Here is an 18,597-nt window from a genome sequence, read left to right as displayed (position 1 = left end):
AAAAAGGAAATTTGGAGACAAACTTGCATATAGGAAGAAAGCCTGTGAACATGAAGAGAACCATCTACCAGCTCAGGAGAGAGGCCTGGAACAGATCTTTACCTCGCAGCCTTTGGAAGGAACCAAGCCTGCAATACCTTGATTTTGGGGCCTCTGGGCTCCAGAACTGAGTGTACATTCTGTTTAAGCCCCACAGTGTGAAGTAACCTTGTTATGAAGGCCCTAGAACATTAAAACAGGGTGACTGACAGATCAGAGCTATTTAGGAAACCTCATGGTTCAAGGTAAGTATCATGGAAAGAAAGAGGGATGTGTGTGTATATATATATATATATATGTACATGTGTATATATATACACATTTGTATGGTCTCATTTTATCTATATATGAGGAATGGGGAATCCTTTTAAATAGGGGAATGTCAAAAGGGCATCTGCACCCCAATGTTCATAGCAGCAATGTCCACAATAGCCAAACTGTGGAAAGAGCCCAGATGTCCATCAACAGATGAATGGATAAAGAAAATGTGGTTCATATATACAATGGAATATTACTCAGCCATCAAAAAATGAAATCTTGCCATTTGCAACGACATGGATGGAACTAGAGGGTATTATGCTAAGTGAAATAAGTCAAAGACAAATACCATATGATTTCACTCACATGTGGAATTTAGGAAACAAAACTGAGGAACATAGGAGAAGGGAAGGAAAAATAAAACAAGAAGGAAACAAAAACAAAAATAAAACAAGAAGGAAAAATAAAAGGGAAGGAAAAATAAAACAAGATGAAAACAGAGAGGGAGGCAAACCATAAGAGACTTTTGACTATAGGGAACAAACTGAGGGTTGCTGGAGGGGAGGTGGGTGGAGGGATAGGGTAACTGGGTGATGGGCATTAAGGAGGGCACGTGATGGAATGAGCACTGGGTATTATATGCAACTGATGAATCACTGAATTCTACCTCTGAAACTAATAATACAGTATATGTTAAATTGAATTTAAGTAAAAAATTAAAAAGAAACAGGGCAATGTGCACAACTCTCAGCTGGCGTATTTAAATGGGAGCTAAATGGTGGCTAAGCTTTGCTTCCATCCTCAAGGAGGGTGTCTTCTACAGCAACATCTACAGCAACACCTTGGGTGGGTGCCCTGAGGGCTGAATGGCTTATTTAGAAACATTTTTGTCTGTTTGGGTTTAGAACATCCTGTTTGCCAAACATTACTAAGTCTGATGCTTCTGATCTCTCTGACATAAAACCTCATTTGAATGTTCAGATTCAACACCGACTGTAGAAAAGAAACCCTCCTGTCTTCAGGACCATACATACAGAACTCTTCACTGTGGTCTGTCTCTGGGTAGTGCTCATGGCGTTTGTGGGACTCAGTGCAGCTCTGGAATATTTGGATTATTTCACAGCAAGCATGTGTACTTTTGATATTTTCAGTGCAAGTATGGGAAAAGTGATGTGCTTCTTTGCTTATGTCCCCAAATATCCCTTTTCTATTCTGATGATAGTGGAGATGGCTTCCTACTTTTGATGTTCTTGTATTACAAATTTTGAACGTGATTTCTTTTCATTTGGCCACAAACTTCTCAAACTACTTTATTGGTATCCCTTGACTTAGTCTCCTGTTTAAATACAAATTTCCCCACTCTGGATTTTCCTGTCCTCTTTATTTTTAAAAATATCTTAAAATCCAATGATCCAACTATGATCTCTTAAAAGGGATATTTACTATAAAGAACAGAAGAATTGCAAAAGCAAAGTGATGATCCAAAATGCACAAATAAAATTATAGGGAAAGGCATCTAAAGAAGACAGAAGGCTGCACAGGAAGGTCTTTGAGCTCAGCTTTGAGGGATAATGTACAAAGGATGGAGGGAGAGGTGCTCTATCTAAATGGAGTAAAACTCTTTGGCAAGGATCTTACAGAAGAGGGTCAGGGGACCGAGAAGTGTAAGATCTTTCCTTGAGGAAGATTCTATTATGCAGTAGAAGGAGAAAAGCCAAGAGAATCATTCACTCTGTGGTCTGCCAAAGAGGGTCTTCTGGCTGGAAAGGGTAGAACAATATATAAAGGGAGGTAGACAGAGGGGAGGGGAAAGGATAGCCATAAAGCCTAACAGGCACTTATATGGCGGATGGACGTGTCAACTCCAGATGAGTCACAGCCCAGAGTATTCCTCAGAGCTCCTGCCAGGTACCTTTGAGGATTCACAGTCGTGGATAAGGGTTCCAAAGACTGGGAATAGGCTCGGGTGAGTTCTTTTCAGAAAAAAGGGAGGGGCGCCTGGGTGGCTCAGTCGGTTAAGCGTCTGCCTTCGGCTCAGGTCATGATCCCGGGGTCCTGGGATCGAGCCCCGCATCGGGCTCCTTGCTCTGCGGGAAGCCTGCTTCTCCCTCTCCCTCTGCTGTTCCCCCTGCTTGTGTTCCTTCTCTCTCTCTCTCTGTCAAATAAATAAATAAAATCTTAAAAAAAAAAAAAGAAAAAAGGGAAAAACAGAGACTGTGGACTGGTAAACGTCAAGTCAGCCCCTTGTAGCTTCTGGAATGGTGTGTGAAAACAGATGGTTTCTGAACATTCACAATAGGAAATAATGAACACTGAGTGCCAGCTTACGTTCCCGATGAGCCATAACCAATTAGCCTCATTTTCCTTCTTGTGTTTAATTAGTGAATTTAGGAATATTGTATGCATGTTTTCATCTCATTAAAACACTTGATGAAGTTTCTCATATTCTTTGACAAGGTGAAGAAAGGGGGAAATATGAGGCTAGCAGCCAGAAGGCGAATTCTTAACTGATGAATGACTGTCTTTAAACGGAGTCGGTTAAGGACATAGCGTTGAGGTAAAAAGCTGTCATCTTGGGCCACACATTTCTGTCCTGGGATGGTTTTTGTTGTCAGTCATGCAGATGAAAACTTAGTAGATTTTCTTATGAGATTGCAGAGTCCCTGAAAGCAGTCTTACAGAAATTCATGTCCCACGTGAAGCCTTGGCTAATGACTTGCACATAATGGGTTATCAATGAGTATTTGTTGAGTGAATAAATGAAGAAACAGAAAGTTTATGAATTAAATTTGCATATCACAAGAAATCTGAATGGAAATTTCCATTGAATACTGAAGATGAAAAGTTTCTCTAAATAGTGGAACATTTAACAAAAACCAATATAAGGGGGCGCTTGGGTGGCTCAGTCATTAAGCATCTGCCTTTGGCTCTGGTCATGATCCCAGGGTCCTGGGATCGAGCCCTCCATCGGGCTCCCTGCTCTGCAGGAAGCCTGCTTCTCCCTCTCCCACTCCCCCTGCTTGTGTTCCCTCTCTTACTGAGTCTCTCTCTGTCAAGTAAATAAATAAATAAATAAATAAATAAATAAATAAATAAATAAATAAAATCTTTAAAAACAAAAAAACCAACCCCCCCCCCCCCCCCAAAAACCAAAAACCAATATAAGATTTAGAAAGAGGACCTTTCTGAGTTCTTGGCCATGTGGGTCAGGGCGACCTGACCTGGGGGTCCTATGCCAAGATGTTTCAAAGCCTTATTAAAAATGTTTGGGCCCTACTATACCCGAGTTTACCAGGAGATCTGGGTAGGAATGGGGTTGATGGGTTTCATGGTTTATAAAATCAGGAGTGTTGATAAAAGAAGTAAAGCTTTGAAAGCTTTGAGTCCTGTACCTGCTCATGGTCATCATTAGTTAGCTTTACTTGGAGGACACATCAGATGGCACGTCAGTCTGGCTATAAATCTCAGCAAGTTCTGTTAGATGGGAACACAGAGCATCACTGTACCCTTGTAGATGTGCAGTTTCCTTTGCGGCATGGATAAATGTACCTGTGAGAAGCAAAAAAAAAAAAAAAAAAGATTTAAAAAGAGTAAATATGTATTTTTGCATTAAATTTATTGTCTTTCCTCCCCCAACCGCATGTGCTATGGCTATGTTGGGCTTATGGTTTGGGCTATGGAAAAGATCAGGCCACATTGATAGAAAAGTGGTGTCCATCTGGTCCCATCCTTGTCTGTAGTGGTCAGATCACACCTAGAGTGGTGTATCTGTTTGTATGTGTGACATATTTTCAGAAGCACTATACAGATTGGACCAAGTCCAGAAATGGGCAATTGGAAACCATCATTTTGCAGAACTGGTTAAAAGGATGAGAAATGTTTAACTGAGGAAAAGAGAAATTTGAAGGTGAACCTGTTGTTAGAATAGTGTCCCAGATTAGTGCTGGGCCAGGAACCGACTGCATCCACATCCGCTGGGGTCATTCTCAGGAAATCTTGACGATTTCCAAGACCCAACCTAAGATCCTCTCCAGCTCCAAGAATCTATTACAAGACAAGGGAGAGGTATTTTTACAGGTGGTCATGCACATATCACCCTAGGCGGCATACTGTAGAAGAAGAATCCAGTGGGACTCAGGTAGTATAAATGTTGGAAGTAAAGTGACTCAAATAAAAAAATCAAAACCAAATGAACAACAGTGTGGTGGTTGACAGGTCTAGTGATGGGTGAATGGTCTTCTGTGTGCGCTGGAGAGCTCCCTGCCACTGAGAGGTTTAGGCAGAGAGTGGATTACTAGGATGCTATTAAAAAGGACTCCAGCTTTGGGAGGGAAGTTAATTTGGAAAAGCTTAAAGGTTTTTTCATTAATTCAACAAATATTTATTGAGTTATACTACAGGGCTAACGAGAAAGGGCAGAGCAGGAACAAGGCCCCGCCCTCTTAGAGCTCACCTTTTATGATTTAATGATTTCAACAAAGTCCAGTCTTAAAGAATGCCAAAGTAGGAGATGGAAAAACCATAGGCGAGCAATTACACAGGGAAACATGTAACTTAGAAATAAATGTATTCCCATTTATTCAGCAAAGAATTAAGTGGAAAGGAAAGAAATGGGGAAAATTGATTTTGAGTGTAAATTTAGGCTAAAGAAGTTGGCAAGTATATAAAGTGTCATTAAGTATTCTGATATATATGTGTGTGTGTGTATATATATATACATATATATATAAATTTAGTGTTGCTATATTCAAGAGAGTGAAATCCTGATGTTTTTAAAAAAAGATTTTATTTATTTATTTTTAGAGAGAGAGAGCGTGCGAGTGGGCGGAAGGACAGAGGGAGAAAGAGGGGGAGAATCTCAAGCGGATGCCTCAGATCCCGATGCAGGGCTCAATCTCACTACGCTCAGATCATGATCTGAGCTGACATCAAGAGTCAGGTGCTTGGGGCGCCTGGGTGGTTCAGTCGGTTAAGCGTCTGCCTTGGCTCAGGTCATGATCCTGGGGTCCAGGGATTGAACCCTGCATCAGGCATCCTGCTCAGGGGAGAGTCTGCTTCTCTCTCTGCCCCTCACCCCACTTGTACTCTTTCTCTCTCGCTCTCTCTTTCTCTCAAATAAATAAATAAAAATAAAAAAAGAGTCCGGTGCTTAACCGACTGCACCACCCAGGCGCCCCAATCCGATGCTTAATTAGCCCTCAGACGGAAGAGAAGAGCAGACAGGAGAGACGGTGATCCCAGAAGGGAGCACGTGGATGTACTTTCTTTTACTCATTGGTCTTGCTAAGGGGTTTCTGCAGGCAGTTAAGTTTTTAGAAAAGGTCACGGTCTCAATAATGTTTTTCTGCTTTCTTCAAGCCATTAGTCAGAAGAAATTTAAATTCAAATGTTCTCTTGCTTTCAATGATTAGCTTAGCATTATTCTAAGAACAATACATTCACATTCTATGATTTACATAAGTAATTTAGGACTCTACAGAGTTTTTTGGTCTTACTTTTGAATTTAATGTTAAATTTTAAAAACTTTAAACATGCACAGGTCAAGAATGTGATCCACATACACAAAAACCCTCCTGCTATTAAAAAAAAAAGACACCCTAGAAATACTGTATTACATAAGACAAAGGTCCTTCAGAAGGGGAGGCTGGGCTTGCGAGAAATAGAGGCAGTATTCAGAGAAATACTGCTTGGGAATTTTTTAATCTCAAAGCAGGAAACAAATTCTTCCATTTAGGAAGGCCCACGAGAACTAAGCAGTAGAAATACAAATCAAGAACAGTGCTAGGAGTGAGTTGGACAGTTAGGGAGTCAGGGCCAGGGTCCCCAACAAGAAAATATGGAGTCTGGACAGCTAAAATAAAATAGCACTGACATCTCATTTTGCAGCTTAGACAGGACCAGACTAACGTTCTGCTTTGCAGCCTTTGCAGAAGTGCAAAACATCCTAAAATAAGACACTTAATCCCAAAGCATTTGTCAATATCACGGGCAAGGGGCAGTTAAGACATAAGCCCCCAGGTGTCAACAAAAACAAAGACCATCAGCACGTGGAGGTTGACCTAATAGACAGATACGTGACCAAAGCCCTGATTGGCACAATTCAGCACACCCTGATTGCTTAAGATAGTTCCGCAAAAGAGCTCATAAAAACCCCTAAACTTAGAAACTCTGAGGGCAACCCTCTCGGGACCCCTCCCTCTCTGGGAGCTTTCCGCTCGGCGGGAAGCCTGCTTCTCCCTCTCCCACTCCCCCTGCTTGTATTCCTCTTGCTCAATAAACTTTGCTTTGCTGCCCATCACTCTCCGTCTGGTCCACCTCTTCATCCTTCGAAGGAGCATGAGGGCACTAAAGAGAGAGAAATCCTGCAACAACAGTAGTCCCGTGGAAATGAACCAGCAAAACACCCCAAATGAAGATCCTAAAGGTGACCAGGGAGCGAAGTCAGGTGACCCACGAGCAAAACTGAGATGCCACTAGACTTCTCAAGGGCAGTGGCAGCAATCGAAGTCAGGAGACAGTAATGATAAGAAGATGGCAGTGTTTGCTCTCAGCGCTTGCTGTTCACTATCTCATTCAGTCTCAACACCCTCGAGGGCAGGACCAGTGTGGTTCCCCACGTGGCCAGTTTGTTCGCTGAGCTCAGGCTCTGGGAGTCCCGTGTGAGGGAGGTCCTAGAGCTAGGGATTGGCAAAGCTTGCCGGATTGCGGGGATTCTGTACACGCAGCCTGTGCTTATAAGAATTATGCTGCATAGGAGCATTGTCAAATAGCTGAGAGAAAATCCATCTAGAGTTCTACAGCTGTGGCCAGGAATCATCGAAGAGCGAGTGCAAAATAAAGACGCTTTCCAGACAAGTAAAATGTAAAGTAGTAGACCTTCACTGAAAAGGACAACTAAAAGGAAAAAAAAAAAAAAGAGCCCAGACAATATAAAATAACAAAAATCAATGACAATGAGTTTGGGCTCCAAATAAAGGGAAGCTGGGGCGCCTGGGTGGCTCAGTTGTTAAGCGTCTGCCTTCGGCTCAGGTCATGGTCCCAGGATCCTGGGATCGAGCCCCACATCAGCCTGCTTCTCCCTCTTCCTCTGCTGCTCCCCTTGCTTGTGCTCTCTCGCTCTCTCTGTCAAATAAATAAATAAAATCTTGAAAAGAAGAGGAGAAAAGGGGTGCCTGGGTGGCTCAGTCGTTGGGCGTCTGCCTTCGGCTCAGGTCATGGTCCCAGGGTCCTGGGATCGAGCCCCCCATCGGGCTCCCTGCTCGGCGGGAAGCCTGCTTCTCCCTCTCCCACTCCCCCTGCTTGTGTTCCTGCTCTCGATCTCTCTCTCTCTCTCAAATAAATAAATAAAATCTAAAACAATAAAATAAAGAAAGAAAGAAAGGAAAGCTGAAGACTGGGGCAGGGGTTGGGGCTGGACCCTGGACAGGGAAGTCTTGGCATTGTGTGGGAGGCCAGGAGGGCTGATAGATTTGGGACTTAGGTCGTGTATGCCTACTCTCATCTTAAGAATAACCACTCAAAGAATAGAAAAAGAAAGCATAATTTCCAAACTCATGTGGAGAAAAAGGGAAATAGAGGAAACTTAATTTATCTAATAATTGTTTTGATATAAAATAGTCAAAATCGTATCAATCCTCTTTTCTTGGGTTTCTATTATTGGTTATGAATTTAAGTGTGACTCATGTTGACAGAAGGACACTAACTAGCCTTCACTGAGCGCCTGCTGAATGCCTGCTGATTTGCTTGTGTTGTCTGAGTCAATCTTCACAGCAAACCTATAAACAATGAGCAGGGCCCCCGAGTTACAGATACAGAAACTAAGGCTCCGAGAGTTTATGTAACTTGTTCATGATCACACAGCCTTTCCAAGGCAGGAAATGACTTTGAACATGATTGTCTGACTCCAGGCCAGGATATTTTCACTTCACTGGGGTTTCTAAACTCCCGAGGAGCAGAGAGCTTGGTAAAGAGGCTGTCTGGTCCCTAAATGTTCCCAGCGTCGTGTTATCCAGATAAAGTCTTGCTCCTACATGTCTTCTGTCCTTCAAATACGTGGAGAGGCTGCTGTGAGACAGAAGGTAGAGATTTATGTAAAATGGACAAGGCTTTTTCATCCGTGCTTATTTTCCTAGGCAACACATACCATCACATGGCGGGGGGGGGGGGCGGGGGGGAAGCAGGGTATCTTTTTTATGTAATGAAAAGAAAAGCAAGCAGTCCTTTTACTAAATATGTGGGAATCCCTCAACTTGGCTTTTCACCCGAGACCCTCAAAGACTGTCGGGGTGCCCTCCGCGGCGGGCCTGGACCCGCTCTCAGCAGTGCAGAGATTCCTGCCTTCCTGTAGGAAATCAAGTGCTTTGCCCCCCGCACCCGCTGCCCCTCCGCCCCTCCGCCACCCTGCCCTGCCCCCCGCCTTTCTTTAAATAGACTCCATGCCCAGCCCGGAACCCCTTACGGGGCTAGAACTCACCACCCTGAGATCAAGACGTGAGCTGAAATCAAGAGCTGGATGCTCGACCGACTGAACCCCCCAGGTGCCCCCACCCCTTTTGGTTCTAACTCTGTAAGCCATGCTGAGCTTCATCAGATTTTAGTCAGCAATAAAGGGTTTACAGAGATCTTTACTTGGGTTTTAGCACCCGTTGCTCAGACTCTCAGCTCACCCTACACTCATTTGTTGGCTCACTCATTCACTCATTCATTTGGCCCTTGCTGAGGGCCATTGTGTGCCAGGCCCCGTTCCCACTGAAACCACACACAACCCTTACGTCTGAGAGCATTTCAGTGGCTTACCCAAGGTTATGAGCTTGTATATGGAAGGGCCTTGCCTTTAGATTCATTTTATAGGGTTCTCCCATTCTATTAGTACCTATTTCTACTTCATCTCCTTTCTCAACTTGGCAAATATTTATCTAAATTGAGGCCTGTTCCATACTTCCTGTACTTTATCAAAGGACTGGGGTAATCTGCCTTTCTGTATCTTTTTTTTTTTCTAGACCCAATCTGACCTGCTACGTTTCTGGCTGAGCCCTGCTGGGGACTAAGTCAGTCCAGGGAGGAGGCAGATGGGGTTCCCAGACAAAGCAGGGGGTCAGAGGGGGAGGAGAGTTTGGGCTGGCTTCTCGCCCAGGCAGGGTCACAGCCATGGGAACATCATCAAGGGCAGAGGCTGGTGCCAGATCTAGAGGGAAAGGAAGCTCAGCCGCTGGGCAACCTGAAGGCCTATTTCTGAGGGAAGCAGACTGGATGAAGCGATGGAGCCTGGAGGCTGTCCAGGGGGCCATGGGATCTGAGTGGAAATGGGCTCCGGTGTCCTAGTTTTGCCAGCTGGCTCCGGGGTTATACCTGTGGTCTCCGTGTCCTGCCTGACTGAGCATGTGTGCTCTTTCATATGGAGTTGAGCTTGAGAGATGACCAGCAATAAGCTGTCCCTTTCTACCTGAACCTTCTTTCAATGACAAATACAAATGCAACTGGGCAAGTGGGCCTAGGGGCCATGACCCATCTCTTGGGAGGACCTGGCAGAGGTGTTTGGCCCCTGCAGCCCTTGCTGGTCAGTTAGTATACCAGCCAGTTGGCTAAGGCCTGTGTACAGATGCATGGGGCCCCTAGGCCACAGCTATGGGGTCCCTGGGAAAATGGGATATTTTAAGTTGGGTCTACGTGAGTATAATATTTTCTCTCTTCTATGAGAGTTAAATGGGAAAATGTACATGTCACAGAATAAAAAAAAACCAAAAACTGAAATCATTACAAAACAGATAGGAAGGGATGAACCCATGAGTGCATACCTGGTCGGTCAAAAGTGGATAATTCCTAGACAAGGGATGCTGTAAGTGGAGACAAATCCTTCTCAACCCTCTAAGGGCCCTCCCACTTCCCGAGATGATGGGCTGACCACAGAAAGGAAGGCAAATCATCACACTTCGGGTCTACACTACCATCTTGGTTTCAGTTTGTCACAGAAGTTAGAAGTAGAAATTTCATCACTAAATAACTGGGTGATGGGCATTAAGGAGGGCATGTGATGTGATGAGCACTGGGTGTTATACATATGATTCCATGAGTCATGGAACACTACATCAAAAACTAATGATGTATTATATGTTGACTAATTGAATTTAAATAAATTAAAAAAAGGAAAAAATAAATAATGGTGAACAAATTAAGTATAAACCATACCTGTTTACATGTATCATAATAATTAATAACATCAGAATGAAAGAAAATATTTTCCTTTAAGGCATAATATATATACATTTTTAAAGATATTATTGTCAATAATTACCTTAAAGTAGGAACATATTACAGCCAGTGGAGATGGGCTTTATTTTTTTTTTTAATTAAAAAAATTTTAAAGTAATCTCTACACCCAACATGGGGTTCAAACTCACAACCCCGAGATCAAGAGTTGCATGCTCCACCAACTGAATCAGCCAGGTGCCCTGTGATGGGCTTTATCTTAAAACATAAAGTGTATTATGATTATCCTCAGTTGAAACAAATGTAGAAACAAATCTTTCTTAAGACAAATCAATTGGTAGAGAGTTAACACATCAGATTTTATACCTGAACATGAGTATCCTTTTTCTCAACCTGAAAAGTATATAATTACCTGAAAAGTATATAATCACTAAGACATTGCTATATTAGCAATAGATTACTTCTATAAAATTAAGCTAGGAAGACTAAGTTTCTCTTTTAGTTATTATTATTATTTTTAGTGTTCTGGGTTTGATAAACAAAGGAGCTCTCATGATAGTTTTGACTTAATTAAAATCTAGAGAATGCCAAACAAACCAATTATTTTTGCTTTTCCTCCTTTTATAAGGCAAAGGAACCAATATTCATGTTTACCTCATGGCTGTCCAGGAAACTGCAGAGATATTTTAGGTGTGAAAGACATCTTAACAGCTTCATGATTCTAAATTTAGGGACTGAATTTAGGAAAACAATATTCAAGTGACTTGTCAAAAGAGATTGGCTGCAGAACAAGAAATATGTCATCTTAGCATCTTTATTAGTAAGGCTAAAAATACAGCATTTAGAATGAACGTGATGAAAGCTAACATAACCATAATTACGAATATTAATCCTCACCAAGGAAGAATCTCCATGACTGCATCTAAAGTGACCTGACACCCACTTCTGACACCGCCAATATGGAGTAAGCTTTTCTCTATCTCAGATTATACAAATTACACAGCAATCTACCACTATAGCTTTTCTCTATCACAGATTACAGCTCAAAACTTTGGACAAAACATACATAGAAATTACCCAAGGACTCTGAAAAGTAAAAATAGCAGACAGATTAAGGAGAGGTGTCAAAGCTTGAAGTGGAGACCCATATGGGGTGAATTTTCTGGATTTTTTTTCTTTCATTTTTTAATCTTTTAGCTCTGACCTGGGGGTTGTCCTGGTTGTGGAACTATGTAGTGGGTGTGGGCAGCAAAAACGAAGAGAAGCCCATGTTTCTGGCCAGAGTGCCTGGAGAAGCAGCTTCTGAAAATCTAAAAGGGTGAGATGAACTCCCTCAACCTCTTCTTCCTTGACCATGTCCCGGGTTGTTGCCTCACTGTGGACCCCATCTTTCTGGAAGGCACACGTACCTGGAAAAAGGAGCCCCTGCCTTCCAAAAAGCTACTTTTCTTTTCCCCTTTCTTTTACTGCTTTGCCCTGGGCAGAGCCCAGTTGTGTCAGAGCAGGCTGCTGACACTCTTCCAGAAGTTTCCTTCTCTGGATAGGAATACAGGAAAGGGAGCATCCAGGAGCTGGAGAATGTAGAGGCAATTCTGATTTTGAAAACTGAATCAATATGGAAGCCACTGCTTCCATAGAGGATGAAACGAAAGTCGTGGTCTGAACTTAACTGGGTTGGTTGACTTCTAAGATAATAACAGTAATAAAAAAAATCAACCTTCTCCGGAAGATTTTAACACGACCCAGAATCTCACAACACAATATTTAAATTGTCCAGAATATAATGCATATTAACCTACAAAGAACTGAAAAATGTGACTGATCCTCAAGGGAAAACACAGTCAAGAGATAGCAACCCCAAGATTTACCAAAATGTCAGAATGATCTCACACACTAAAGCAGCTATTATAACCCTACTCCATGAAATAGTCTTGAAGTGAGTGGAAAGCTAGAACTTCTCAGCAGAGAAATGCAGAGTAGACAAGGTAACATGGAAAGCTGAGAAGTGAAAAATGCAACTCTCTGAATTCAAAACAAAACAAAACAAAACAATATTGCTGGACAGACCCAATGGTGGAATGGAGCTGACGGCTGCCACAGGAAAGAATGAGGGAACTTGAAAACTTGAAGAGAGACACAAATAGGGACCCCAGACTTCTCAGATTTGGTAAGACATAACTGGATAGAGTCAAGACACTCAGCAAAACCCAAACTGGATGAAAATAAAGAAAAGCATATCCAGACATGGAAAAACAAAATTGCTAAAAACACAAGAAAAAGAAGAAACCTTGAAAGCATCCACAGAGAAAGGAAACTTTGCATACAGGGGAACAAGGATTCAGATGACTATGGCGTTCTTATCTGAAACCCTGGAGGCCGGAAGGCAGTGGGTACAAGGCTGGCTCAGCCGGGCCCTGAGCCTGGGTGGGGAGCCCTGAGGCCAAGAGTGGCTGGTAACCCGAGACACAGGGGTACACGCGACAGGCCAAACCAGGAGCTGCACAGAAGAGTCGGGACCCCAGTGCCAGAGAGAAGGCTGGAAGGGATTGCTGTCCAGAGGGTTCAGAGGGAGGATGGAAGCCTGGGCATGTGGACAGCAAACAAAATGGGATGGAAGATTCTGGAACCTCCCAATGGGGGAGGGGAGCTGAGGTCTCCCGACTGATGGCCCAGAGGGCTGCCTCTGCATGCAGTTTGCTTTGCTGGCCAGGAGGTGAGACAACCTGGTTTGGAAACTGGGTTTGGTGGGGGGTCCCTCGGGCTACTTCCTTCCTGACTCATCATGCTCTTGGGAATGCCCACTTCACTCCCTTGTCACATTGTGAGCCCTCCATGGGGTGGGACCACTTCCTGAAGGACGCACCAGGATGCACCATTTGTTTCTATCTCAGTGTCTAGCACTGTGCCTGACATACAATAACTCCCCGTAGATCCGTGTTGAACAAAGGAATCAATAAAAAAATAGAGTTTGCAACCACCACTTGCTGTTGTACAATTTTTATTCATAACGCACAGTAGGTCTGGGGCAAGGCCTGGCTGAGATGGCAAAGGCAGGAGGAAGTCGTAGCAGGGATTTTAACACTCGATGTGGATTCTACAGGGCCAGGGAACTCGAGGTGGGAGCTCAGGGTGATGGCAGAGGACGCCCAATACAAACGTTCTTGGCTCCAGTGTTTTCAGGAGCCCCTGAGGCGGGTCAGATGTAAGGACTGGAAACAATGGTCCTGCCCTTCATGGTTCTGTAGAATCTATAAAGAAGAATTGGGCTGTGTAAAGTATTTTTTTTTTTTTTAAGATTTTTTTAATTTATTTATTTGAGACAGAGAGAATGAGAGACAGAGAGCATGAGAGGGAGGAGGGTCAGAGGGAGAAGCAGACTCCCCGCCGAGCAGGGAGCCTGATGCGGGACTCGATCCCGGAACTCCAGGATCATGACCTGAGCCGAAGGCAGTCGCTTAACCAACTGAGCCATCCAGGCGCCCGGGCTGTGTAAAGTATTAAGCAACAATTTTTTTTTTTTTAAAGATTTTATTTATTTGAGAGAGAGAGAATGAGAGAGAGCACATGAGAGGGGTTAGGGTCAGAGGGAGAAGCAGACTCCCTGCTGAGCAGGGAGCCCGATGCGGGACTCGATCCCGGGACTCCAGGATCATCACCTGAGCTGAAGGCAGTCGCTTAACCAACTGAGCCACCCAGGCACCCACAATTTCTTTTACTGATGGGGAAATCTCACCAATTTTAAAAAGTTATCATTATCATGAAAAATACAGATGTAGTGAAATTTATAGGGCTTCATTTAGGCATTGAACACTTAAACAATTTTCTAACACTATAAAATAAGATGAGTGTTGTGTCTTTTTTATGAGCTCTTTTCTGAGATTAAAACTGTTGATGTGGGCGCCTGGGTGGCTCAGATGGTTAAGCGTCTGCCTTCGGCTCAGGTCATGATCTCAGGGTCCTGGGATCGAGTCCCGCATTGGGTTCCCTGCTCAGTGCAGAGCCTGCTTCTCCCTCTCCCTCTGCCACTCCCTCTGCTTGTGCTCTTCTGTCTATCTCTCTGTCAAATAAATAAATAAAATCTTAAAAAAAAAAAACTGTTGATGTGGAAAATACCAGCTACCATCCACCTGAGACCGGGGTGAATGACTTGAACCTCTGCCCATGATAGACGCCTGTGCCTACTGCAGAGTTTTGCCCTCCCTTCATTTAAATACATAAAACTGTTTCTTCAGTTTCTAAATTTATTGATTTAACACCAGTAGTTCCATTTCGTCCAGAACTTATTCACTAGCAGCATGACAATGCACTTTCTCATAGGAGGGAGTCCTTTTATGGTTGACAATAAGTCTATCAAGACGAGTCCATGAAAACGTCCTGTTTATAGTTCTGGAAGTGGAGCTCAGATTACGTAAGGGGTCCTCATTTGTTTGTATGCAGCTCCCGCCAGGATGCATCGCCGAAATATTAACTATGATGCTGTTGCTTTTGAGCAGATAAGTAAGATAATTTGCCAAAGTCCTTTCCCTGTGACCAGGGCTTGAAGTAAGTGGCAGAATGAACAAAAACACCCTCCCCCCAATAGGGAGCATGACCAAAGCCAAATGACAAAGGGAGACACAAGTTTTGTTGTCCTTCCTGGCCCCCCATCACTGGCATCCTCTCTGCTCCCCATGTCCCCAGCCCAGCGGCCCCTGGCTTTCCAGGGACATCGCCGCGGCCGACGCTGCTGTCCTCTGCGGTGCTGGGTATGGCGTCCTTACTGAAGTGCACCTGTCTTGCGTCCCAGCACACAGCCTTATTCTGCAAATAATGCTCTCGTTTCCAATGCAGCTCTTCCATATTTTAGCCCGAATGGCTGACAACTGGCTGTGTCCAAGGATAAAAAGAGCTGCCACTTCTTTCTCCTCCTCCATCTGTCACACAGAGGGGCGGGCTGCTAAGGGGTCCCAGCAAGGCAGGCGGGGAGTTCCTCCGTGTCCCCCTGTGCACGATTTAACACTTCCGTGCTAACCTCCCTCGAGGTTCAGGGACATAAAACCAATGACGTGAGGTCTCTCTGTCCCCAAGTGAGGTGACGGGTATGTGAGCTGACAGATGGGACCCTCAGGGGTGCAGTGTGGTGAGGCTGCTGCAGAGGCAGGGCAGACAGGGCAGGAGGATGAAGTCACGGACTTGGAGCTGGGGAGAGAAGGTGGCATTAGATGTGGGCTTTGATAGCTAAATAGGAGTTTTCTAGGGACCCGGGGAAGGGAAAGAGTGGGCAGGAGGGTGATCAATCATGTCAGAGTGCTGTGTCACAAAGGACAGACTGTCGGTATGGTTGGTGAGAGGTGCTATGCACCTTGTGGCTGGTATTGAGGCTGGGTGAGGAGTGGGGCCAAGTTAGAAATGGTCTTTCAGTGTGGGCATGCATCTGTCCAGGAGCAGCCACAGTTTTCAAGCAAGGGCCTGATTTAGGGAGGTCTGATTCTTCTAACAGTGGAGCTCAGAGACAGACTGGTCATGGAGTGGCCATAAAACCACTAGATAGGGGGACCTAGATTGGGGTGGGAGGAGGGGCTGAACTCAGAAGATGTGCTCAGGGAGAATGGACTGGATTTTGTGACGGAGAGACAAGGGAGCTCAGACTTCTGACCTGGGTGTCCGGCCGGAGGGTTAACAGTGTAGACCCAGAGAGACGGTCATGGGAGTTCTGATGGCTGGTGGGGAAGCTTATGAGCTCAGTGATGATGGCCTGCCGGATGGGTCCTTCATGGATGGAAGGATCTCAAATGCATCTGTCTGCTTTCTTTGCTTCCCACCCCTCGCCCCCTCTGCTTCCCAGCCTCTTGGGCCTTGGCAGTTGTTGGAGAACAAAGAGACAGGGGAACTTTAGGGAGAGGCAGAGCCACAGTCCAAGCCACCCCAGCATGCCCGGGCTCCCAGGAGATGCACCCAGACGGAGGGGCACCCTGCCCACACATCTCTGTTCATGGTAGGAATTTTGGCTTGTGTTGGCATTTTCATGCCTGGGCATTCTATAAATGGGAGCCAGTTCATTGATGAGGGGCTCAGTCTCATCCAAATGGGTAGATTTGGAGCTTCCTGCTTTGTCACTCACTTTTTCTTGGACAAGGCATCTGAGAACTCCATCCTTCCTGGCTATACCCAGGGCATGAAAGAAAGGTCAGGGAGTGCTGAGAAGAGCATGTGCTCCTTGTTCTGGGAACAGAGAGATCTAGTCCCTGAAAACAAATCACATAAACAGTTGGCTTTTAAAGCACTGTTTTTTTCCCAAATGTAGAGTTATTCTCTGCTTTGTGGGCTTTGAAGAGAGTGTGGCCCAGCCCCACAAATGTCAGAGACTCAAGTTCCCACCTCACCAACAAGCTTCCTCTCCTCTGTGTTCATGAACTTCAATGTCAGTTATCAGATCAGAGCAGAAATAACAGATGTATCACATCATTATTTATTTTCTATTGATTTATTTTGCTTTATTTGTTTATTTATAATTTAAATTCAATTAGCCAACATACAGTACATCATTAGTTTCAGATGTAGTGTTCAATAATTCATCAGTTGCGTATAACACCCAGTGCTCATCACATCATGTGCCCTCCTTATTGCCCATCACCCAGTTACCCCATTCCCCCACCCACCTGCCTTTCAGCAACCCTAAAGGATCTGTATTTTAAAAACTACAGAACATTATGAAAGAAATTGAGGAAGACACAAAGAAATGGAAAAACATTCCGTACTCATGCACTGGAAGAATAAATATTGTTAAAATGTCTATGCTCCCCAGAGCAATCTACACATTCAAAGCAATCCCTATTAAACTACCATCGACATTTTTCACAAAACTGGAACAAATAATCCTAAAATTTGTATGGAGCCAGAAAAGACCCTGAACAGCCAGAGGAATGTTGAAAAAAAAAAAAACTAAAGCTGGAGGCATCACAATTCCAGACTTCCAGCTCTATTACAAAGTTGTCATCATCAAGACAGTATGGTACTGGACCAAAACCAGACATATAGATCAACGGAACAGAAGAGAGAGCCCAGAAATGGACCCTCAACTCTATGGTCAACTTCGACAAAGCAGGAAAGAATATCCAATGGACAAAAGACAGTCTCTTCAACAAATGGTGTTGGGAAAATTGGACAGCCACATGCAGAAGAATGAAAGTGGACCATTTCCTTATACCACACACAAAAATAGACTCCAAATGGATGAAAGACCTAAATGTGAGACAGGAATCCGTCAAAATCCTAGAGGAGAACAGAGGCAACAACCTCTGTGACCTCGGCCACAGCGACTTCTTACTAGACACATCTCCAAAGGCAAGGGAAGCAAGGGCAAACATGAACTCTTGGGACTTCAAGATAAAAAGCTTCTGCACAGCAAAGGAAACAGTAAACAAAACTAAAAGGCAACTTATGGAATGAAGAAGATATTTGCAAATGACGTATCAGATAAAGGGCTGGTATCCAAGATCTATAATGAACTTATCAAAGTCAACACCCAAAAAGCAAATAATCCAGTCAAGAAATGAGCAGAAGATTTATTTTGCTTTAGAATGTTATTACCCAAAGTGGGGACCAAAGTTGGAACATTAACCCTACAACAGGCTCTTTGGAAAATGGGTTGCAGTATTTGGTAAGTTTGGAAAAGGCTGCATTCCTCATGTCCCTCTTGAAAATTCACAATCCATAATAAAGGCTCTGAGAAGTCCTGGCTAAAAAAACTGCATGTTAATGTACACATGATGACCATAGATTACCAATCGTGTTTTGTATATTGAAAGTTGCTAAAAGACTAGATCTTAAAAGTTCTTATCATAAGCAAATAAAACTGTAATTATGTGAGGTGATGAATGTTAACTAAATGTATTGTGGTAAGCGTTTCATAATATATAGGTATATCAGGTCATTATGTTGTACACCTTACACCTAGTCAGTGTTATGTGATGGTTACATCTCAATAACACTGGGGAGAAGAACTGTATAGACAGGGTCTCCCAAAGTTAGTTGTTAGTACCTGAGACCCTGGACCCTATTTTTTGTTTTTTAAATGTCCAGGGACAGATTTTTCTATGTTGCTCTGGCATAAAC

At 43.8% G+C, this 18,597-nt stretch overlaps 1 protein-coding gene and 1 pseudogene across 1 annotated transcript in view; both read left to right on the top strand.

Moving 5' to 3' along the window:
* B3GALT5 (beta-1,3-galactosyltransferase 5) overlaps positions 1-18,597 on the top strand; it is a 92,903-nt gene that overhangs the window by 24,585 nt on the left and 49,721 nt on the right. The window lies entirely within an intron of this gene.
* Positions 896-5,153, top strand: LOC129045350 (ATP synthase subunit ATP5MJ, mitochondrial-like; annotated as a pseudogene).

Source organism: Mirounga angustirostris, unplaced genomic scaffold (genome assembly GCF_029215605.1).
Source record: "Mirounga angustirostris isolate CCGP_5_RB_7025 unplaced genomic scaffold, mMirAng1.0.hap1 SCAF_1, whole genome shotgun sequence".
Lineage (NCBI taxonomy): Eukaryota > Metazoa > Chordata > Mammalia > Carnivora > Phocidae > Mirounga > Mirounga angustirostris.
The sequence above is the reverse complement of the archived record's forward strand: the minus strand, read 5'-3'. Positions and strand labels throughout refer to the sequence as shown.